This window comes from Lasioglossum baleicum, unplaced genomic scaffold (genome assembly GCF_051020765.1).
Source record: "Lasioglossum baleicum unplaced genomic scaffold, iyLasBale1 scaffold0021, whole genome shotgun sequence".
Lineage (NCBI taxonomy): Eukaryota > Metazoa > Arthropoda > Insecta > Hymenoptera > Halictidae > Lasioglossum > Lasioglossum baleicum.
The window spans coordinates 3,264,042-3,288,820 of NW_027469081.1; the positions used below are offsets into that span (position 1 = coordinate 3,264,042).

The 24,779-nt window shown below is 41.3% G+C and overlaps 1 protein-coding gene across 1 annotated transcript in view; it reads right to left on the reverse strand.

Moving 5' to 3' along the window:
- Window positions 1-24,779, reverse strand: part of Hh (hedgehog signaling protein) — an 86,069-nt gene that overhangs the window by 9,360 nt on the left and 51,930 nt on the right. The window lies entirely within an intron of this gene.

Sequence of the window (24,779 nt, forward strand, 5' to 3'; positions counted from 1 at the left end):
CAATCTGCGCAATTGCTAACAACGCTCAATTATCTGCGACCAACCCAGACACCATCAATAGAATCAAACGACATTGCTAGAAAATTGCCTGAATTTCAAGAAACAGGGGCTGGACAGACAATTTGTTCTTTCTTCAATTATCGTGATAAGTTGGAAGCAGTATATTGATATTCTTATATAATATATATACTACCAGACAAAACGTTAATAGTAAATTGCCTGAATTCCAAGAAACAGGAGCTAGATAGACAATTTGTTCTTTCTTCAATGATCGGGATAAGTTGGAAGCAGTATATTGATATTCTTAAATAATATATATACTACCAGACAAAATGTTGATAGTAAATTGCCTGAATTCCAAGAAACAAGAGCTAGATAGACAATTTGTTCTTTCTTCAATGATCGGGATAAGTTGGAAGCAGTATATTGATATTCTTAAATAATATATATACTACCAGACAAAACGTTGATAGTAAATTGCCTGAATTCCAAGAAACAGGAGCTAGATAGACAATTTGTTCTTTCTTCAATGATTGTGATAAGTTGGAAACAGTGTATTGATATTCTTAAATAATATATATACTACCAGACAAAATGTTGATAGTAAATTGCCTGAATTCCAAGAAACAGGAGCTAGATAGACAATTTGTTCTTTCTTCAATGATTGTGATAAGTTGGAAACAGTGTATTGATATTCTTAAATAATATATATAAGCCCAGACAAAGCGTTGATAGTAAATTGCCTGAATTCCAAGAAACAACGGCTAGATAGACAATTTGTTCTTTCTTCAATGATTGTGATAAGTTGGAAACAGTGTATTGATATTCTTAAATAATATATATAAGCCCAGACAAAGCGTTAATAGTAAATTGCCTGAATTCCAAGAAACAGGAGCTAGATAGACAATTTGTTCTTTCTTCAATGATTGTGATAAGTTGGAAACAGTGTATTGATATTCTTAAATAATATATATACTACCAGACAAAATGTTGATAGTAAATTGCCTGAATTCCAAGAAACAGGAGCTAGATAGACAATTTGTTCTTTCTTCAATGATCGTGATAAGTTGGAAGCAGTATATTGATATTCTTAAATAACATACAGTGACCCTCACTAATATTCGGACGCTCTTAAAATACCGATACCTTTTTCAATATTGGACAAAACGATTTGAACTTTTTTGGGAAGCTGGAGCAATTAGTTTACTACAGGATGTGAAAAGAAGTTTTTTCAAAAATTGCAATTGGTCGGAATTGCAGAGAAAATACTAGAAGTTGCATTCTACAACTTTTTTATGCGGGCCTATATTAAAAATTTTTTAAATACATTTTGTAGACCTGTGTCGATTATATGCATTGTGAAATTTTTATTGCAATCGGTTGATGCAGAAAAAAACGACAGACATTGAAAGATGTAAGAATTCTTAGATTTACTGCCGTTATAGGCCGAAAATCGTGAAAATCTGCGATTTTTACCATCTTTAAACGTTTGTAGCTCATTGCAACGTCAACCGATTTTTACGAAATTTTCAGGATATATTTAATTGATACAGATCTACGAAACGTATTTTTTAAATTTTCAATATAGGCCCACATAAAAAAGTTGAAAAATGCAACTTTTAGTATTTTCTCTACAATTTCGACCAATTGCAATTTTCGAAAAAATTTCTTTTCGCATCCTGTAGTGAACTAATTGCTTTAGCTTCCCAAAAATTTTTAATCGTATAGTCCAACATTTAGAAAAGTTATCGCTTTTTTCAAAGCGTCCGAATATTAATGAGAGTCACTGTATATAAGCCCAGACAATTCTTTCAATTGACAATTTGTTCTTTCTTCAATGATCGTGATAAGTTGGAAGCAGTGTATCGATATTCTTAAATAATATGATGTCTGAACATCTCAATGAAAATCACAAGTGAAACACAAAGCTTCCCGCGTGCCGAAGAAAATACTTTCCGACATCCGCAAAGATCGCAGTGAAAATTTGCTAATCCTATTCGCCGAACGAGAGTCAACGCAGAATTCGAACCGTTCTATTCACCGTGATTCGAGAGAAGCTATGGTACCTAGATCGAGGCCACCCCGCGCGGAAGATCAATTTGTTGAAAAGGAAGCGAAGGTGACTCGCAACTCTGCAAAGAATACGACAGGCTGGCAGCCTGCTTAGCTCGTCAATGACCGATCGACCGCAGAAAAATCGAGGCGACTTTCACGCGGCAAAAAGACCGCCCGGGAATTAGCTTCTTCCGCGCGCCCGGCCGAGAATAAAGGTAGAATTCGGGTAGAGATCATGCTCGGGCGTCAAGGGTGCCGCTTGTACGGGCTCGTCGAGGCGCATGAGACCCGGCCTGGCCGATTACCCCTCGAAAAATCAATCCCGGACGGGCCCCGACAATACCGCGGGTCATACCCAACACTAAACCTACCACCACTAGATTTTTTATTTTACTATTATTGAAATAAGCCGCACAAAGTCTAAATAAAATCAATCAGCCAAAGGGTGGATGTGGAGCGCAAAACCTATAGTGATCGGTAGAGTGCGGATTTTATGCATTTATGACAAAAAGGGGTACGTGCAATTTAAAACAGTGGACATATTGAAAAGATTTAACGCCACCGGTGTATTAGTTTCACCTGAATAAGATAATTAAAAGGAGAAAGAAATTTTTATTTTGCTCCTGTGTCTTGCAATCAGTGCAAACATTTTTTAACCGACTTCGAAAAAGGAGGAGGTTACTCAATTCGATCTGTATGTGCCCTTTTTTTTTCTTTTTCGCTTTTTTTCTATGTATGTTCAACGATTACGCCGAGATGGATAGACCAATCGGAACGAAAACTTTTGAATCTTGTAGAGTATGTCCCCGGGGTGGTCCCGTGAGAACAAATTTTGCATTTTTTCATTCTTCGCGGTTTTTATTGGAAATAACCAATGAGACCGAAAAACCATCCTACGGTGTTCTACAAATTCTGCTCGTTTCACTAAAAAGAGTGAAATAATTTGAAATAATTTCCATTTAATTTATGCGAATACACACGAACTTAAATACAATACAATCTTCTCGCAGGCGGTGCAAAATTGAAAATTTTCGACACTGGAAATTACGGAAATCCTTAAATTCTTCTACGTGCTTTCACATATTAATTTATCTTCTCTTCCCACCTAATGATTTCCAAGTCCATCATATTCCAATGAAATCATAATCAGCAACATCTGTCATTTGGAAAATTTTTAATTTTGCGCCGCCTCCGAAAAGATTGTATTGTATTCAAGTTCGTGTGTATTCACATAAATTAAATGGAAATTATTTCATAACGTTTCAGTGCGTTTTCTCGAAGTCGGTTTAAGTTTTATTTGCCATCAAGATCCGCAGTCTAGTAATCAGTAATAGCGCAATACCATTTAGTCTTGTTTTGCAAGTGGTGTCCGGTGTACCGCACGGTTCCATTGAAATCCCCAGCGAAAAGTGTGTTCGCGGTCCGCGGACACCGACAATGCGGTTCGACAGCGAACACGAAACGAGACGCGGCTCACAATACCACGAATTTGCAGCTCTCCTTGCGGCAATTAGCCCCTATTGAGCGGTGCACGACAGCTCGAGGGACCGGTCCCTCGCCCTGGTGTTCTTCGTCTTCGTCGTTCCTTCGTTTTTCCCCCTTCGTTCGTTCCCTCCCCCCGTCCCTCTCTTCGCTTCTCTTTTATATATTCTCCGGGGTTCACGAATCCTCTTCTCGCACGGTGAAAAGCCTTTCGCGGACTCGCCGGTGTCACGGCCACGTGCACGCGATCGCCACAAGCGAATCCGCACGCCCATCGGCTGTCGGATGAATTCCCATTAAGCCACCCGGAGGCCCGCCTCTGAATGAAACGGGCCACGCCGCGTTGCACCGCGTTCCCGCTTATGCGAACGACGCATAACCGCGCTGTCACGATATCGCGTTCAATAGCCGGCCTTAATTCCGTCGTTGCCTCGCCCGTCGAGAATCTCCGCCGAATATATGTATGTATGCATGTATTTTGCCAATGCACTGAACGGCCACGCGATCATTCGAACCCCAACTGGTATTTCTTGTCCAACTACGGTAGAACCTCGATCGTTGATCGGTTGCCGTTGCGTTCGAACAGGAGCAAGTTCGATAATCTTTTTTGATAAAAAGAATTGTTGGATACGAGCTTGTTTGTGCTACGAATGGACTGTGGATGAAATTCAATGTTAGAGGGGTTTAATTCAAGAAGGTAAAATCATTTTATAATCAAATTTAAAGCTAAACCTACCGACCGCTGAAAGAGATTAGAATGTGTTACTACGTTGGAAAATACGACAAGGCTCTATCTACATATTTAGATTTTCTGCAATTTTTATTACATGCGACATGTTGCATTACGTTCTAAACCAATTTACATAACTAAAGTTATTATAGCAGGCGCAAATTTTTCCTTCGAGAAACGTTCAAAACTGAACCGAAACGTTAGGAAAGAAGAAAAGCTTTTTGCAGAATTGCTAGATTTACTAAGTGATCGAAACGGTAGCGCCGAAAGCATCATTAAATTAAATATACAACATGTGTGCTTGGATAAAGAAAGTCGAATCAACTTCCATCTAAGCAACGTAGTCATTTCAATAATTGACAATTTTACTGCAACGAGTTTTAAGTATGATATATGTAATTTTTTGATATTGTCCATGAAAATTAGAAAGTGTACCTTCCAGTAAATATCGTGGACACAGGTCGCAAAATAAAAACGTTCTACCTGAATCGCAGCGCAAGCTGGAGTAAAATAGGAATTTATTTTCTCCCTTAATATTGTTGAAAATAATATAATGGTATTCTTAAGTTCTGCGAATATTTTTACTGTTTTAAATCACACCTACTCGTTCTTGTTGTGAATAACAAGATACGTATTTATGATAAATGACGTCGTCCACCATTCTGTCGCTCGTACAAGCAGATCAGCAGAACAACCCTACAACAAACGGCCCATTGGAAACCGTATTTTCTTTTACCCCTTCGAGGCGAGAGCACATTCGTCGCGCAGAAAGATAGGATGTTCATAACATTGGAAACGAATCCTGTCGCATCGGAGGCCACACGGGGTGCAGATCCAATCCGAGCTCAATTTCTCGTTCCGTTTGAAAGAGGCTTTTTCATTCAGCCCTCGAAGTTTTCCTCGAAGTTTCCGTTTAACGCGATTTTGTCCGGTGTCGGAGGCGGTCCGAGAGATTCGGCGATTTCACGCGGATGCGCGCGGAAAAAAGGATCGTGCGCTCGGTCCAGGTAGGAGACCCGAGATACCTTCCGGAAAACGAATGCGTGTTTTGACCGGTCACCACGTTGGACACAGGAGAGGACTTTCGACGGGGGCTGTTTAAGGATCCCCGAACTGTGGCGAATCAGGAGGCAAACAGGAGTATAAATACGACCGGTGTCGGGGATCATTCGGTCACGCTGATCTTCCCCCTGTTTTCTTCTTAACCGGCGCTCACTCTGGCCCCATTCTCTCTCTCTCTCTATCTCTCTTTCTCTTTTACCCTGACTTTCGACCGTCTACCTGGCTGATAGGAAACCGGCACACAGTGGTCCAGCAGCCCGCTTTTTCTGGCCAAAATTCAATTTTTCGACTTTGAAATTTCAACCAAAGTTTTGTTTCTCGGAGGTAAGAACACTTTGGAGCCTCGAAATTCAAAATGTTAGATCTTTCAGTCAATGGCGGCATTGGGGCCCCGAATTTCGCAGCATTAATTTTTTTCTACGAAAGAATTCAATCTATTCACAGAAAGTCAATTCAGCTTCCAACCAAAGTTTTGTTTCTCGGAGATAAGAACACTTTGGAGCCTAGAAATTCAAAACATTAGATCTTTCAGTCAATGGCGGCATTGGGGCCCCGAATTTCGCAGCATTAATTTTTTTCTACGAAAGAATTCAATCTATTCACAAAAAGTTAATTCAACTTTCAACCAAAGTTTTGTTTCTCGGAGATAAGAACCCTTGGAGCCTCGAAATTCAAAATGTTAGATCTTTCAGACAGTGGCGGCATTGGGGCCCCGAATTTCGCAGCATTAATTTTGTTCTACGAAAGAATTCAATCTATTCACAAAAAATCAATTCAGCTTTCAACCAAAGTTTTGTTTCTCGGAGATAAGAACCCTTGGAGCCTCGAAATTCAAAATGTTAGATCTTTCAGACAGTGGCGGCAGTGGGGCCCCGAATTTCGCAGCATTAATTTTTTTCTACGAAAGAATTCAATCTATTCACAAAAAATCAATTCAGCTTTCAACCAAAGTTTTGTTTCTCGGAGATAAGAACACTTTGGAGCCTCGAAATTTAAAATATTAGATCTTTCAGACAGTGGCGGCAGTGGGGCCCCGAATTTCGCACCATTAATTTTTTTCTACGAAAGAATTCAATCTATTTACAAAAAGTTAAATCAACTTTTTCAATTTTCAATTGTGTGTCATGGTTATTTTTAATACAACGAACGTTCTACTGTGTTAAAGACTAAAATTTGTTTGTTTCTTTATGTAAAAGTCCAAAATTTTTACCGCTTGGCGCCTCCGCTTGACTCGAGTCGCCACTGCTTTCAGATAACCTTCCGAGCAGATACTGCGTTTGACGTGCAGAACTATAAAATTAGAGTTCCAATTGAATAGTTTAATTCTTCCTTACACAATATAAATGAATAATTCATTCTAAGTATTCTAAATGGCTGAAATTGATTCGCAGAAGGGTGAATTCGGAGTGCAACACACCTGTAGGCTCCGAATCTTTATGCAGATCAAAAATGTTCGTCAAATGTTCCCCATCGATTTCCCCCCAACATTACACTATTCTTGAATTTTTATATTTCACTCATATTTCGCAACATGCATATTTGTCAGACTTTGTTAAATCAGTGGCAGTCTTGTGTTGCTACAAGTGAGAAACCAAGTTTTCAAATGATTATGCATTTTCTATAGAAAAAGTGAGAGGCTAAACCCCACCACAAATGTCAAATAAACAACTTCGAAGCTTTGAAGTAGTCGTGACACTACTCTTCCATTGTCCCATTAAACGGGAAAAAACCGCCATATGTCGAGCCAGGCGGCGCATTGTTGAATAATTGCAGAATCACCGCGAGATAATCGATGGGACGGACGATTGAACACCCTCGGGTGCAATTTGTCACCATGAATCCGTCATTCGGACGGTGTCGTTTGAGCTGAACTTTCCTCGCGCGTATATATCGAGGATTTCCACTGAATTCGCGCGCTCGAATGATGTTTCCCGGGAGCAGTTCATCCGGGCGCAAATTTACATAACGAAGATGTGCAGAAGACAAACACAATGTGTCTCCATACCCGGCGATTTATCATCGCTTCCGAAGGGAGTCCGTGTGTTTGTATGGCCGTTAATAATTTGCACGGCCAACAATAAGGTATGCCGAAGCACGTACTCAAACAGACACACACATGCCACACACTCGCCAGGGGGAACAATTTTTGTAAGAAAGGACAGAGAAATTACATACGAGAGGCTCGCCGCTTAGGAGAACAGTATGTATACATATTGTAAGCTCTGGTAATTTATGTCCCTATTGCTTGCAAACATGGCGTCGTTACGTATATACACGATCTTCGGAAGTGAGCTCGAGACGTTTCTCATTAAATTTCTGTGTGGCAGGTTGCTGTCCGAGGGAAAATGCAATCTAAACTTTCCACGATACCTGGATCTTATTCATATTTTAGTTTATTCAAATCGGGCATTAGTGAAATTGTTTCTCGATGGTTTATTCATTGAAAGAAGTACTCGGAGCTCTTTAGAAAAGTTATCTTGTGCGAGTTATGAATAGACTGTGGATCTTCATGCATTCGTAAGAAAATTAAGTAGATGAAATTGAAAATTGTAGAAAAATTTTGAGAATTCGACATGCCATTATACAGGGTGTCCCAAAATTCCTTCAACAGCCGAAAATGAGAGGTTCCTGAGATCATTTGAAGCAACATTTTCCTTTGCAAAAATGTTATCTGCGGCTTTGTTTAGGAATTATTTACAAAAAACACGGACCAATCAGAGCGCGACCTAGACGCGAGTTGGCACAGTCGGCCCGGCGCGCCAACTGTCTATTGGCCTACCGTCGGCATTTAATAACTCCTAAACAAAGCCGCGGATCACATTTTTGCAAAGGAAATGTTGCTTCACATGATCTCAGGAACCTCCCATTTTCGGCTGTTGAAGGAATTTTGGGACGCCCTGTATGATTTCTCGTCTACTAAAATGATTAAGGGAATAAATAACATTCTATTCGGTTTCTATTTCTTGCAATCGACGCGGACAATTTTTATTTTCCACGAAGATCCGCAGTCTGGTTGTGAGAATGAGGCGTATCCCTGGAAAACTGTATAAACTCTAATTAAATATGAAATTTAACCTAAATAAATAAATAGTTAATTTGAAATATTCCCAATGGGTGAAATTGTTTTGCAAAAGGGTGAATTTCGAGTGTGAAACCTATGAATAAAAGTGCTCTAAATTTCAGGTAGAGGCGACGGACAATGCAACGGGGCTGCTAAGAAGAAAAGCCAGAGAACCGTGAAGAGTGCGAAAGATCAACAACGCCTGGCAAGCCGGGGAAACCGAAGGAAAGCGATCGAAGTGCCGGGGAATTGAGTGGGGCATGAGAAATCGAGAACCGGCGATGAAAAGGAGGAGGCAGCATCGGGTGGGCAGGAATTAAAAAGATCAGGGATGACTAATAACGAAGAAAAGGGAGACAAGTGGGGAGGGAGGAAGGAAGAACAAAAGGAGAATCGGTGGGGAACGGTGAGGTGAGTGGGAGGATAGCGGAACGGCGAGGAACGAACGAGGAAAGAGAGAAAGAGGTGGAAGAAGTACAAAGGAAGGGTGGCTGTGATGTAGCTTCGTATAAAGAGAGGGAAGAATGGTGAAGAGCCCGAGAAATGTGTACGTGGTGCCGACCGTGGTGCACGATGGGGCGCCTTGTTCACTCAGCGGGGCACCCGCTGGGCCCCTCCCAGACTTTACATCTATTTACAAACATTTTGGCGGACAGGAGATAGAGTGAAACGGAGAATGGTAGAGAATGCGCGCGGTTGGGCAAAGTCGAGAATGTCGGCCCTTATGAAAATCCATTTCGGGTGAAAAATGGCCTGGCCCGTAATCCATTAGGGGCACAAGGGCAGAAGAGGGCCCGGAGACAGGGATGAGAAAAAGGGCGACCGCAAAGCTACGCGCGAAATACCCTCGAAATGGATCGCGACTCTCGTGCAACAGTCGGGGGCCGCCAGCAGCGGAAGCCTTGGAAGCCTTGGAGCTGGTCCAGCGAACCCCGTAGCAGCGGGAAAATTTCAAACAGGATTTATGCGAGAAAATTCAAATAAAAATAGTAGAGAACTGAAAAAATAACTATGGAAGCTGAGACTGTCCGATCGTTGCAGCGGTCTCGCAACGACAGGAATCTCTCGAAAGTTTAGTTTTAGCGGTTGCGCAAGTGGAGTGACAAAAATCGACGGAAATCGCTAGAAAGTCGAAGTAATTAATATTTATTCCCTGCAGCGCCGGCGATGAAACACGATCCGGCGAAAAAAATGGGTTTGCGAAAGGTTAGTGAAAGTCCTATATGGGTTTCATACGGGCAGCCCGAAGCCTTGAAGTCGTCCAGGTGTGGAGCCACGGTTCCAGACATCCGATTCCCCTTCGGGTTTTTAGCACGCGTGTAACATTCGTAACGATATTACATCGACCGGTTCGCCGGGCTTCGTTCGATTCTCGTTCCGAGCTGCGACAGGTAGCAAACCAGGCGAAATTTTCCAGTTCGCGAGAGTCCAGGCTGCTCTCGGTGAGAACCGGACGAAAGGCGAAAAGCAAACTAGTTTCGGCGGATGATGAACTGGCCGCGACAGGTATAATGTCCACCGGTCCTCGCACACCCTATCTCCGCTGCATCTCTCACCTCGATACCCGTTAATTATCGAGCGTCTATCACTTACACCTCGTTTACATGCACCGTATCTTATCTCGTGCAGCAGCCCGGCGTGTTAATGCCCGCGCGGCCGCTAGTTAACCAGCGAGCAATTTCAATTCCGCATTTTCAATGAGCGTCCTCCGCATTCGGATTCGCGGACCCTGTTCCTCGGGCCCGTCGTTCGATCACCGCCGATCGGGATCGAAAGACTCGTCGAGGTCGCATTAACCCTTTGCGCTCGGAGCAATTTTAGCTTGAAAATTAAACATTTCTTCCGGCCTAGAATATTTCGTTACGAACATGGTCAACATTAGCGTAGCAGTCCAGAGGTTCAAATTTTATATAATAAGCGTACAACAAATGTATTTTTAATCGCTCATAAAATGCGTTTGTAGTGCATTCGCTGTTTCTTTGAAATAACAATGCAAAGATTTTTACAAAGCACTACGTCTTTCGCAATTTCCAGGTTGCAGGGAATGTGCGACGAGTGCGCAACAAATGGATTTTAGGAGCGATTCGAAATCCACAGCCTGACCGCGCGAAAGTGTCTGCAGGTCGGGCTCGTGCTCAGTCGGAAACGTTCGCCACAGGTGAGAAGGTCAAGGGAAAAAGTTAAGAATAATGCAGAAGAAGAAGAAGAAGGAGAAGAGGAAGACGAAGAAGCAGCAGCAGCAGCAACGGCAACGAAAGATGGGCCACCTCCTGATCAGGAAAAGGGGTTGGGTCCGAGATGAACGAAGATGGTGAAGGAGGACTGGGCTCCATCCCAGCATCCAGAGTTTCGGCCCCGCCCCCGCTGGTTTCTTCTCGAGTCCTCCTCCTCCTCCGTCCCGTTTCAGCTTCACTTTCGCGGCCAGACCAACCTTTTATTCCATTCTTCTTGTTTCAACGTGCTCGTTCCTCTCTCGTCTCCCCCTCCTCCCGCCGTTCCTGTTCCTCAGGTTCGGGGCCTCTCCACCTTCTCCTTTGATTTCCTTCTTGCCCCCCTTATCCGGAGGGGGGCCCCACCACCAACGAGCGTTCATCACCTCCTCGCCCGAGAGAGCTGACCACGAGTTCCAGGGGCCAGCACGAGAGAGCACTTTTGCTCTGCTCTTGATATTCCATTCACTAGGAAACGATCCGCCCCGAGCGTCAGCTGATCCCAGGACCCAGGAAGTCTCGCTTTTACCCCCCCTTCATAGAAACGCCCCCTTCCCCGTCGACTTGGCGACACGTCGGCATTAATCGGCTCGATCATCGCCGGATATTCGAATTCTCAGACAGTGAGATGTCCTGCGACCGGCTTCGTACGGCCCTCCGGAAGGGACTGCCTGCCCCCGAACGCGGGGGACCTTAAGGGGGCATTCTCGTGTGAACGCAGCGATTAGTCATTTTTATCAATCCTTCTCACTGTTTGCTAGATAGATCCTTCATCAATCCTTCTCACAGTTCTGATCTTTTTAGTATAGGATTATCAATTTCTTTCTTTCAGTGCATACCGTCGAAAAAATGGCTAAAAGTACACGATGGCCTTCACGTCCACAGCTTACGGCTCATCTTCATGCATTCATGAAGAAATAGGTTCTATTCTAATGACGTTTTTCAAGTAAACGTATCATTAAGGAATGAAATCAATTTTTATTCGATTCCTGCTTTTTTCACAATGAATGTAAAACATTCTCATTTTGCATAGAGATCCGCAGTCCAGTTCCGTCCTATCACGTCCGCAATTGTGCTAGTATTTAGACGAAACTCTTTGGACAATGTTCAGCAAGAGCAAGACTTTCAAATCCAGTGGAAATATGCTCCTGTTCCTGTTCGAGCAAGTCCGATTCCGTCCGACGTTAGCTTGTTCCAGGTTCCTCGCGATTTCGGCAGGGAATCATTCGGATAATGGGAGCCGATCGATCCGAACGATTGGTAATGCGCGTGTTTAGAGGACAATGGCCCGAAGAGCCCGGAGATGACACGGCAACAATGGGCCCCGTGTTTTAAAGAAGAACCACGCGAGCTTGCTCGAGTGTTTATCGAGCTCTCTAGATGGTCCCAGCGAACGGTGAAGAGCGATTCCCGGGGCCGGACGACCTATCTCACGCTTCTTCATCTCCGTTCCGTCGACTTCGTTCTCCTCTCATGACTTCGAGTCATTCATTTGCTCCGCGGTCCTTCAGCCGCGGCTGAACGACCAAACGAGTGGATCCGATAGAAGGCCGTGATTCAGAAACGCTCGCGATCGATCCTTTTGTTCCGATCGCTGCAAACTCCGAAGTAAAACATAACAATTCTTCTAAATGGTCTTCGACTATGCTCTTCGATTAAGAGAATTGAACTTCATGATCGAGAACGTCGCACGGTGGTGCCGATCGCGAATCTAGCTGGACAAAATTATTCTAGCATTATTTTAAGACTCAAAGCCGTAGTTAAGTAGGTCATTGGATTCGTCTTGACATCAGCTACAACAATATTTAATGAAAAATACTTAGTGACATTTAAAAGATTAACATGATCATATTCTTTTATTAAAGAAAAAAGTTTTATGAAATTTTTTTATTGGGATTTATAGATAACTGAGTATCGATTAACTTTTGTTGGAAACATTTCCTTGCCAAATTATCCGAAATGTTCAAATTTGCACCGAAAAGCTTCCGAACCGAACCTTTTCATTGATTTAGCTGGCCAAAATTATTTATGACGTTTAATGACCGCGCAACGTTTTCAAATCACATATAATATCATTTTGTATTTGTTTAAGTATTATATATGCAGTTTCAGCTGCAAATATTAGTTCTTCGCTGCTAATATCCGTCTTTTCTTGCTCTAGTCAGAACTTTCATCAAATTGTTTCATTGGACATCCTCTATCAAAAGATTTGCATCTACTGTTTGTATACTTTTATTAGGAAACTGCACTTTTATCGTTCAACCACTGTTCATTTTTGTTTAGAAATTTTGTTACACCACAGTAACTTTTCTGCCACCTGTTCTTTAAATTTACGCAAAATCTATCACACACTTTTTTCATACACTCGTTTTTATCAGCACTACTGCCTTTTAAATTAAAATAGTGCACTACATAATTATATACACAAGCACTTCTTTTAGCAACGTTCACCTCACTGCGCCAAACATGAAATAGCTCCGCGCAAGAAAATTTCAGCAGGCGCCACTAAAATGTAAAAAACAAAGAAGGTTGATACAGGCTGGCGATAATTTTTTGTACGACGGTTCTAACATATTTAATCTACGATTTGAGAGTGAAAGTATGACAAAGGATTGCGAAGCGGTTTTTGTAACTCTACCAAAAGGTAAAGCAACTTGCTAAGACAGAAAATATAATACTTTACAAATAATGCTACAGAACTCAATTATTTACGTAGATATTATTGTTTTTTTTGTGAAATATATAAGTACGTAGCTTTCTTAGAATTATCCATATTCAACAAAGCAAAATAGGCACGTAAAAAATCGAAGGCAAAGTTCGTTCGGAAACGCTTGAAACACGACTGACGTGTGCAATGTTTTGACGCCCGCAAAAGCTCATTTTCTATCTGCTTTAGAAGCATTTTATGAAGAAAATGCGAAAATGTGATTTTTGTCCAGCTAGATTCGCAATCGGCACCACTGTGCGTCGCTTCTAATTTTGCATTACTTCCTGCGTGGCAGCTGAAGCTTACAGTAGAACTGCATTAGGGTTGGCTGACCACAGGCCCACTGAATCTCCTTATAGTCTCGAGAATCTCATAGTTCAACGTACAATTATTTTACTGAAGGGTTGACACCTTGCGGGTCAAACAATCGACCAAAATTCAATTTGTCCAATTCTTCATGCTACAGAATTTGCACTAGAAATTCACCCGTTAGCAAATCAATTACAACCTTATGCAAATCATTTAAAAACGTGGTTTCTGACTTACATTAACCCCTTGCACGAGACTGCAACTGACTTAACAAGGTCTAACAGATATGAATGTTGCGAAATATAAAAATTCAAGAATACTGCAATGTTGCTTCTAACTCGACAAAATCATCAGGGGATGAAATCGACAGGGAACATTTTTGTTCCGGCATAAAAATTTGGAATTACGGTATTTGCACTCGAAATTCACCCTTTAGCAAATCAATTATAACTTTATGCAAATCATTTAAAAACGTGGTTTCTGACTTACATTAACCCCTTGCACGAGACTGCAACCGACTTAACAAGGTCTAACAGATATGAATGTTGCGAAATATAAAAATTCAAGAATACTGCAATGTTGCTTCCAACGCGACAAAATCATCAGGGGATGAAATCGACAGGGAACATTTTTTTTCCGACATAAAAATTTGAAATTACGGTATTTGTACTCGAAATTCACCCTTTAGCAAATCAATTACAACTTTATGCAAATCATTTAAAAACGTGGTTTCTGACTTACATTAATCTCTTGCACGAGACTGCAACTGACTTAACAAAGTCTAACAGATATGAATGTTGCGAAATATGAGCGAAATATAAAAATTCAAGAATACTGCAATGTTGCTTCTAACGCGACAAAATCATCAGGGGATGAAATCGACAGGGAACATTTTTTTCCGGCATAAAAATTTGGAATTACGGTATTTGCACTCGAAATTCACCCTTTAGCAAATCAATTACAACTTTATGCAAATCATTTAAAAACGTGGTTTCTGACTTATATTAACCCCTTGCACGAGACTGCAACTGACTTAACAAAGTCTAACAGATATGAATGTTGCGAAATATGAGCGAAATATAAAAATTCAAGAATACTGCAATGTTGCTTCCAACGCGACAAAATCATCAGGGGATGAAATCGATAGGGAACATTTTTGTTCCGGCATAAAAATTTGGAATTACGTTATTTGCACTCGAAATTCACCCTTCTGCGAATCAATTTCGCCCATCGTTTAAAATCTCGATTCCAATCAACAGTTGTGACTCGTTTGTAATCAATATTCGTGCGTACAATTATGGAAAACAAACATTGAACATTGTCGTGTATGTTAACCATTATAAAGTTTCTTTGACGGCATTCGATCTCGAGCCGACGCGACGGCTCGTGTCCGTTAGATAATCCCGTTTCCCATAAATCATAGAGCAAGAACTAGTCGGATCTATGTGTCACAGACTCGGCGGGGCTTGTGATTGAGTTATAAAATCGGTCGATAAATCACGACACATTATACTCGGTCGACACTGTCGCAATTTGCGGTCCGTGGCTCCGAGCGGCGTACGAATTAAATTTCGAACGGGTAGACATCACTTCCTGGAAGCCGTCGATGGGAATTTCGATCTTGATCGAGGAATTTTCGGGGCTGTATAGACGTCTATAGACAGGCCCCTGCACTTTGACAATCCTGGGTTGGGTTACATCGTTGCATACCATCGATCCGAGGGAATGTTTCACCGTGACGTCGTCCAGGAACCACGTAATCACGGAAGATCCGGTCGAGTTGCGTGAAGTTCGAGCCTTTCTCGACCAATAAATAATTCATAGATAATTCCTAATGGATTCCGGATACATTTCAGTCGGTACCAATCGGCTTACGCAACAGTGTCTTCGTTGCATAATCGAAAGTAAGCCTTAGAATTCGATCCTCTCTGTATAATTGATTGTTTAGTGGATTGGCAATGTGTTTGTCGAGAAATTAATCATTGCAGAAGTTGTTTTTCCTAACAAGTTTTATATCTGGTGGACTGGCAATTTCTCTGCAAAAATTGTTTCCGTGGACAATTATTTTCCGAGCTAGACAATTATTTTTTTAATAGTGTCAGTGCGTTAACAGCAATAATTATTCATTTATTCACATACTGATCAAAAGTTATTTCGTTTTCTCAAGGGAAAAATGAAAGCCGATTTCTTTACCATTTACGAGATAAGTTTTATGACATTTTGTTCTATTATGTTGTGTTATATTATTTTCAACCTGTTAAATATATTGAGAAAGAAACTACATTTGCGTGTCACTGCAATTTGTCGCAATTTCGGTGGAAAATTTCTATTTTCCACGAAGATCCGTTGTCTAGTAAAAACAACGGTAATTTCGGTATTTCAAGGTGAAATAAAAATTTCTTTAAGCATAATGAACTTTAACAGATCAAATATTTTCCATTTTGTTCGATGATCTTTCGCCATCTTGCTGGTATCTTAATAAAGTTATTGGCTATTTTCATAAAGCTGCGACGGCTACATATAGAATAACAAAATTGGGTTTCATTTCACCTTAAAATACCGAAATTACTTTCTTGCCAACCCAATAGAATGCTGGTAGAATTGTAGAAATCTCCCGAATTTTCAGATAATAAGTTTGAAGAAGAATGATCTATTTTCCTCGCAATGTACCAAATAGTTTAACGTTCTAAGATTGCCGGCAACAGGAAGAAGGAGTTGGCAAGAAACTGAGAAACAGCGAGTACGCAGAAAATGGCCTAATCCTTGAAGACCGGAGGGAAAGGGAGGTGGAGCGTGGGGAATGTCTGAGATTAATTAGCACGGATCCGAGCGCACAAATTCGAGATCGCGAAACACGAGAGGAGCGAGTCAGCGTGAAGGTATTGGGAGCTAATTTTCAGATGGGTGTCTCGGTAGACGTTGTTTTCCAAGAAGCAGCGGGATCGATCGCGGCGATCGATCGAGTAGGAGCGTTCGAACCTGTCGTGGAACCTGGATCGTAGTCCTCGGGGCCCGTGTGTCCCGAGGAGCTCGGGTTACATCCTTATTACATACCTGCGCGCGGTGGACACGATCACGGGTACGCAAGTCGAGGTGGTGGAAGAAGATCGAAGTCGACGGGCCGCGAGGCCCTTTTGTCTGTGGGAACGGATTACCGCGGCAGAAGGTGGAAGGCGAGGCGAGGCGGGGTAAACTTGCGATCCGACGACCGGGGGATATCCTCGAGAAAAAGGAGAGAAACAGGGGCGTGTTGTTTTGGCCCCGGGGCACATCACGCCCGTCGTCGACAGGACAGGATCCACGAAGGCGACCACGGGTGATGAAGCCTCGTCCGCCGCGATCAAAGCACGCCTCGTCGCTTCCAGTGCCTCGGCACTCAATCTCGCAGCTTCCTCCTTCCTCGACAGCTCCTCTCATTTGTTTATTTCTCATTGAGGACCCGCTCGATCCTCTTAGCCCTCAACCCGCCGACTTCTCGCCAACGACAACCCCCTCCAACCTCTAATTTTACAATCTAGGTACACGGTAGTGCCAAGTTCTCGCACTACCTCCTTTTACGCGAAACAACTTAGCCGTTTTTTAGAGGCTTATAACTCGGCACTGCGGGCAGATGGAGAGATGTAATTTCGTACACTTGTTAAATGCTATCATGTCTCAATGTTGACAAAACATTAATCTTCCGACATTAGTGGGTTTCGAGATATAGGACCTCAGAAATCGCTAAATTCCTCAATGACTGACTGACTGACAGATCATCAAAACCTTTTGGGCACTTCCCATTGACCTACAAGCTTGAAATTTGGCACACAGGTCCACCATAACATACACTCATAGGAATTGCGTGTCACGCGACGCTTTAAACCATCACAATTTCCGAACTGGGACGAGCTGGGCGAGATCTTTACAGGATCTTTTAGAGGAGATGTTGCTGAAAATGTTCTACTTTGTTAGAGCCCTTACATATGCTTACATTTTTATTCATCCCTTGTCAGAGGTGAGAAACTTTGACGATTTTCCTTAGTTGGCTAAGCATTTTTTTAAATAATAAATTATGAACATCAACGTTTAGTTCCTGGGGCGTTCTCAACATAGATATACATTATTCGTAAAAAAACATTTGGACGCTTAATCTTCAGTAGGTTTTCCAGGACATTTTTGACGTTTGATTTTGACAAGTTTGAAATTTTACACCTTAAAGGGGTTGTATTGAAAAAAAAAACATTACGAAATAGGTACGTAGGATAGAACAGAAGAAGAAGACAATTGGCATTTATTGTATGCTTAAGCCGCGTGCACACGCCTTCCGATTCCTACAGTTACCAACGGCAGCGACTTCCTTCAACCCCTTACTCTACAATCTATTTTGCGGATACGCTGATTAGAATTTCTTTGACATTCGTAATTTTCTATTAGACAAATTGATGTCGATTGTATGCTTAAAACATTATCCGGTTCAAACCCCTGCTCTATCGGATTTGAACTCCTTCGACGTTCACGATTCCCTACAAGAAAAAAGCGAACACAGCTATTTAAGTATGAACAGCAGCATGTTCCTTTTAATACGCATATTAGTTTCCGCAGAAACCCATTCAATTACGTGAAGCACCCTCGGCTCGAACGTTCAGTCATTATTGACTGTTCATCCGTCATTTACTTAGCTCCTCGACTATACGCGCATCCACTCGAAACGACTTTCACCGTTGCCAGGGTCCGGTGAAATTATCCTGAAGTAGAATAGGCGCTCCGCGGGAACAACCACTCGTATTTTAAACAGACACGGACGAGGTCGGAGGAAAGCAACGAATTCGAAACAAACGGACACAAGAACACCATTAAAGGCAGAGGTGACTTTTCGCATTCTCGAAGAGGAAAGCGGAGCTGGGTATTGACAGATGTAGCGGTAACGGGTTCAAAAGGTCTGTGCCACCTAGAATCCTCGAACGCGGAGGTATTCGAAATGGAACGCGGCGAATCAGTTCGGTCACGACCCTCTTCGATCGTACAGGAGATTGGCAGGAGATTGCATCGGAATGTTCGTTTATATGAACTACGAACATCTGTAAGATCCGAAATGAAGAAAACTTGCGGTTGCTGTGATTATAAATAAACAGTGTTCAAAGAAATCGTCCAAGTAATAACATATTTAGAAATTTGAATTGTCTTTAAACTTCGTGTCCTCTCTTTCGTCGCCACCGGAATTCATAAGAAATGGAAATATAAAAATGTTTTCTTATAGTTCGAAGTTGCCTGCTCGTGAGCCAAAAACCTTTGCTTCGATAATACCTCTTCGATCGTACAGGAGATCGGCAGGAGATTGCATCGGAATGTTCGTTTATATGAATTACGAACATCTGTAAGATCCGAAATGAAGAAAGCTTGCGATCGCTGTGATTATAAATAAACAGTGTTCAAAGAAATCGTTCAAGTAATAACATATTTAGAAATTTGAATTGTCTTTAAACTTTGTGTCCTCTCTTTCGTCGCCATCGGAATTCATAAGAAATGGAAATATATAAATGTTTTCTTATAGTTCGAAGTTGCCTGCTCGTGGGCCAAAAACCATTGCTTCGATAATACCTCTTCGATCGTACAGGAGATCGGCAGGAGATTGCATCGGAATGTTCGTTTATATGAATTACGAACATCTGTAAGATCCGAAATGAAGAAAGCTTGCGGTCGCTGTGATTATAAATAAACAGTGTTCAAAGAAATCGTTCAAGTAATAACATATTTAGAAATTTGAATTGTCTTTAAACTTCGTGTCCTCTCTTTCGTCGCCACCGGAATTCATAAGAAATGGAAATATAAAAATGTTTTCTTATAGTTCGAAGTTGCCTGCTCGTGAGCCAAAAACCTTTGCTTCGATAATACCTCTTCGATCGTACAGGAGATCGGCAGGAGATTGCATCGGAATGTTCGTTTATATGAACTACGAACATCTGTAAGATCCGAAATGAAGAAAACTTGCGGTTGCTGTGATTATAAATAAACAGTGTTCAAAGAAATCGTTCAAGTAATAACATATTTAGAAATTTGAATTGTCTTTAAACTTTGTGTCCTCTCTTTCGTCGCCATCGGAATTCATAAGAAATGGAAATATAAAAATGTTTTCTTATAGTTCGAAGTTGCCTGCTCGTGAGCCAAAAACCTTTGCTTCGATAATACCTCTTCGATCGTACAGGAGATCGGCAGGAGATTGCATCGGAATGTTCGTTTATATGAACTACGAACATCTGTAAGATCCGAAATGAAGAAAACTTGCGGTTGCTGTGATTATAAATAAACAGTGTTCAAAGAAATCGTTCAAGTAATAACATATTTAGAAATTTGAATTGCCTTTAAACTTCGTGTCCTCTCTTTCGTCGCCACCAGAATTCATAAAACATGGAAATATAAAAATATTTTCTTATAGTTCGAAGTTGCCTGCTCGTGGGACGAAAACCAACAGTTTTCGCGAAGAAAGAAAGAAAATCGCGAAGGAAACTGATATTTTTGTGACTTTTTATTCTTCTACCATTATAGAAAATATTTGTTGCATTATTAAATTTGCATTCAATAAATTACTGAACCCATTTAATATTTGAATAAACTGCTGAAAGTATTGTGCGAGGTGTCACATCAGTTTTATATCGATAAAATTCGGAAAATCGTATGAAATGGAAATACTTCAGGCCGGAAGAAAAATACGGTTTACAAATTCGAATAGCTCCGAGTGCGAAGGGTTAAGACTCGGTCGCGTCGCAGTCATTTAGGGGGGGGGGAGAAGGGCGGGCAGAAAGGATTAGAGAAGGAAACGAAGAAACGGGCGAGAGAGCGGAGGCAGCGTGACAGAAAAGAAAGTCGGGGGGCGGGCATACGTACACGGAGAGGACGGATATCGTGTTCCAAATCGTTCCATATCGAGGGATCGGGTTATTAGGATCGAAATGAATGTAAATCCCCTTAACACGATCCCCGGGCAAAACACGGCTACCCGCGGCTCCGAAAGTGGCCAGATTAGATACCGTAGCCTCTCGGGCCGGGCTCGCCACGATCCTGTAGGACTGTAGGATGTAGCTGGGCCTGATCCTATCTCGTGGGCCTCCGCCACGTCGAGAGAGGATACCGGGGACCTACCCTGCGAGAACGGGCCCTTAAATCTCTCTCGCGGCGCGGTTCGGGCCCCAACGAGGAATGCCTGGTGCGCGTCCGACCTAACGAGCTTTTAATCGTCGCTTCGACGGTCCACCGACACGTGACGACGGTGTCACGTGCCTCTAAATCAGAGAATTATATCACCCTCCCACGCTGTCTGACATCGCTTTTCCCCCCCTTCCTTCTTTTCGTGACCAGGTAAGTTTCTTCTTTTGTCGACGTGCCGCGCCGCCTTTGCCTGCCGACGCCGACCATTTTATTTTGTCAGCTCTGTACACGGTCCCTCTCCCATTGTCTAACCTTTTCAATATTTCTCAAAGTGGACTCCCGTGTACAACGAGATTGAAATATAAGTTACAATTATCAATCGAGGTAAACCTACCGAGCACTAAAAACGGTTCAATTGTTGTAGCTAATGAGAATGGCGAGGCTCTATAGGTTTTGCAAGTCAAACTCAACTATTTGCAAATCAATTTCACCCGTTAACCCTTGTGTATCCAACCGGATATCGTTTGTTGAATTTCTTGCAACAATTTGTTAACGTTCCTCTAAAAATATTTCCAGATTCCTCTGAATGTCCATTCTTTGGTCGCGAACATATCTTAAAACGAGAAGTTGTGCAAATATGTTAAATACACAAGGTTTTAAATAACCTATACACTTTGGTTGGCTACATATGGGTTAAGAATTATTTGTTGGTTTAGATTAAATTATACATTGATTTAGACACACGTGAACAGCATGATTACGGCGAAGAAAACGATAACTTTGTTAATATTGGACTATGCAATTTGAACATTTTTGGGAAGCTAGAGCAATTAGTTTACTACAGGATGTGGAAAGAAATTTTTTCAGAAATTGCATTTGGTCAGAATTCTAGAGAAAATACTAAAAGTTGCATTTTACAACTTTTTTATGCGGGCCTATATTGAAATTTTAAAAAATACGTTTTGTAGATCTGTATCAATTATATGCGCTGTGAAAGTTTCATAGAAATCGGTTGATGCGGGGAAAAACGACAGGCATTGAAAGATGTAAGAATTCTTAGAATTACTGCAGTTGGAGGCCGAAAATCGTGAAAACTGCAATTTTTACCATCTTTACACGTTTGTAGCTCCTTACTACGTCGACCGATTTTGATGAAAATTTCAGAATATGTTTAGTTGATACAGATCTACGAAACGTGTTTTCTAAATTTTCCATATAAGCCCACATGAAAAAGTTGAAAAATACAACTTTTAGTATTTTCACTGCAATTCCGACAACTTGCAGTTTTCTTCAAAAAATGTTGTCACTTTGTGTAGCAGACCAATTGTTCTAACTTCTCCAAAAACTTCAAGTCGTATATTCCAATATTAAAAAAGTTATGGTGTTTTTAAGAGTGTCCGAATATTAGTGGGAGCCACTGTACGTGCAAGACTCAATACTCGATAAATACATCTGTATTTTGATTTACAAAATCTTCCAACAATGTTGAATTTCATCCACTGAATTCTTCAATAATTGCGTAAAGATCCGCAGTCCAGTAATAACAAATAACGTAACAGTATCTCGAAAGAGGGAGGAAGTTCACACTGTGGGAGTCTCGCGGGCTTGTTAATAATTTTCTGTGGATCGTGTCAGGCCGTATTTATCAGCAGGCGTGGAGAGCGCAGAAATCACAGAGCAGGGTTGCAAATAACCCGCGATGGCATTTATACGCGGGGCCTCGCTACGCGGAGAAAATCAATATTCCAGTGAAAGTAACAGTTTAACCTGTTGATATATCGACCGGCCTCGCGTTGACTGGTTATTTAATCATGTACCCCGCGGATTAGCACGGAAAAAGTTGGCCGTTTACATCGGTAACCTAACAGGATAATCGCGCCACAAATCAGAATGATAAAATTTCGACGAGCAATTACACGCGTGTACAGCGACGATTTAATTGATGCATAAATACAAGCAAGTAGCGCGCGCTCTGTCGTGTTACCGTATCGAATCGTATTACTCCATTATCTATGAAAAAAAAAAAAAAACGGTGAGCATACTTCGAGATTTTTATACGCATATATATTAAATATTAAATGCGAACCTCAATAGTTTACAAGACGGTAGTTACGGCCGACTGAACGTTCAATATATGTACATTGTTGCTGCAATGTATAATATATCCTTTACTGAAAATACTGTCTCCATTGCAGTGTAATGTGTTACGAGACAAAATGGAAGAATGATAGCAACAACGTCTAGAAAAAGGGATGGGGACTCGGAAGTTTTGCAACAATATTTCTCGTAAACGCCACGGTAAATCTCGGTTTATAGGGCCAACTCGTCGCAGATAACATAAAAACCGGGACACCGAAGATATTTTCCTTTCTTTATCGTTCATAAACTGATGTCAGTGGGAGTAGAACTAGTCGAAGAAAAAATGTCTGGGAAACGAGTTCCGGAAAGAATGTCGCTTCTAATGTTTCTTTTGTTTAACTTTCTACTCTCGAAGTTAATGAATCGGTAATCACTTCTAAATAAGTGTTTGATGTACGGTACTGTGCGAAAGAAAGAAGCACCCGGCCATGTTTAATAGAAAAGCGTAAAAAATCAAATAAGAACACAGTAACAGTAGTTAATTGAATAGTTTTGAGAGTATATTACGTGTGATTGCGGATTATCTAATACTTAAATCAATCATTAAACAATACAATTTCTATTTAAAGATATTGTTTGTCATTATATCTTATAATTATACTGCGGATTGCAGGACACAGGAGCCAAGTAAAAATTGTATTCCTCTTTTAATGATCCTATTAAGCTGAAACTAATACGTCGATGTCCGTAAATATTTATAACATGTACACTGCTTGAAATTGCACGTGTCCATTTTTGTAATAAATGCATAAAATCCGCAGTCTACTTATAATTATACTCGGAGCTACTTTCTTTCAGTATATCCTTGCAATAAGTAAAATGTTGAGTATCTTCAAAATTAATTTAGGTTGAATTTGATTTGCAAATGGGTGAATATCGAGTGCAAAACGTGTATTTCTCGCGAACAAGAGAGGCGGGGATCTTAAAATATACTTGGGCTGATAGATGACGGCACACGAAGCCGATTGTTTTTCCGAGTTGGGAATCCCGCCATTCTAAAACCGACTTCTGCAGAAGTAAACTTCGGAAATATAGCAGAACTGACCTTTGTTTCCGAGGCGAAGGCGTTGAACGAAATCGAAAGCCTGCAGAGAAACAGGCTTTGACCTTGCACGAGAGAGATGCCATTGATCAGATCATAAATTCGGAATGTGGCATCGCTCAATGTCCGAATCTAGACACTGCTATTTATACGGCCCCCGCGTCTCGCTGTTTCGTTGCGATGAGTAATAGCATTGCTCACATTGTCAGATTTATCTGGAACCATAAGCTACGCGGTCGGAAATTGTGCAAACTTGTACTCGCTTATCTCACCGTCTTCGGCACATTTTTATTTTTACTGCTCGCGCGAACACAACCTTTCGCAACACACGAAATATATTCGTTAGATTTAATCTACAAAATTCTCCAATTGATTCAATTTTAAAATTTATTTTCAGTGCTACTTGGATTATTATTTGTTGAAAATTATTTCCGTTCTTTATTTTATAAGAAGGGGTGGTTTTCGCATTTTTGCTACTGCAGACGTTATTGTTAAAACGAATAAAGCAGAAGAGTTTTTCCTGAAAATTTGTATGTCTGAAACAGATGGTTAGAGATTAGGGATTTGTGTAGTTCCTGGTTTGGGGGTAGCGCAACAAGTGGTAGTGATTCGAGTCGGTGATTCGCGCGACAGAACGTTAAAGGACAGGCCATGCAACACGTTGAATATTTCTCGACGTTTTGTAATAACAGTATTTTTCGAGACCTGCAAATTTATCTTTAGGGATAAAAAGTAATTGGCGTTACTACAATTTCGCAGGCTATCTGAACGTTATTCCACAAACGATCAAAAAATCCTCCTCCACTTCGTTGAAACTATTGGTTTAAAGCATTTGAAATAAACACGCACAAATAATATTT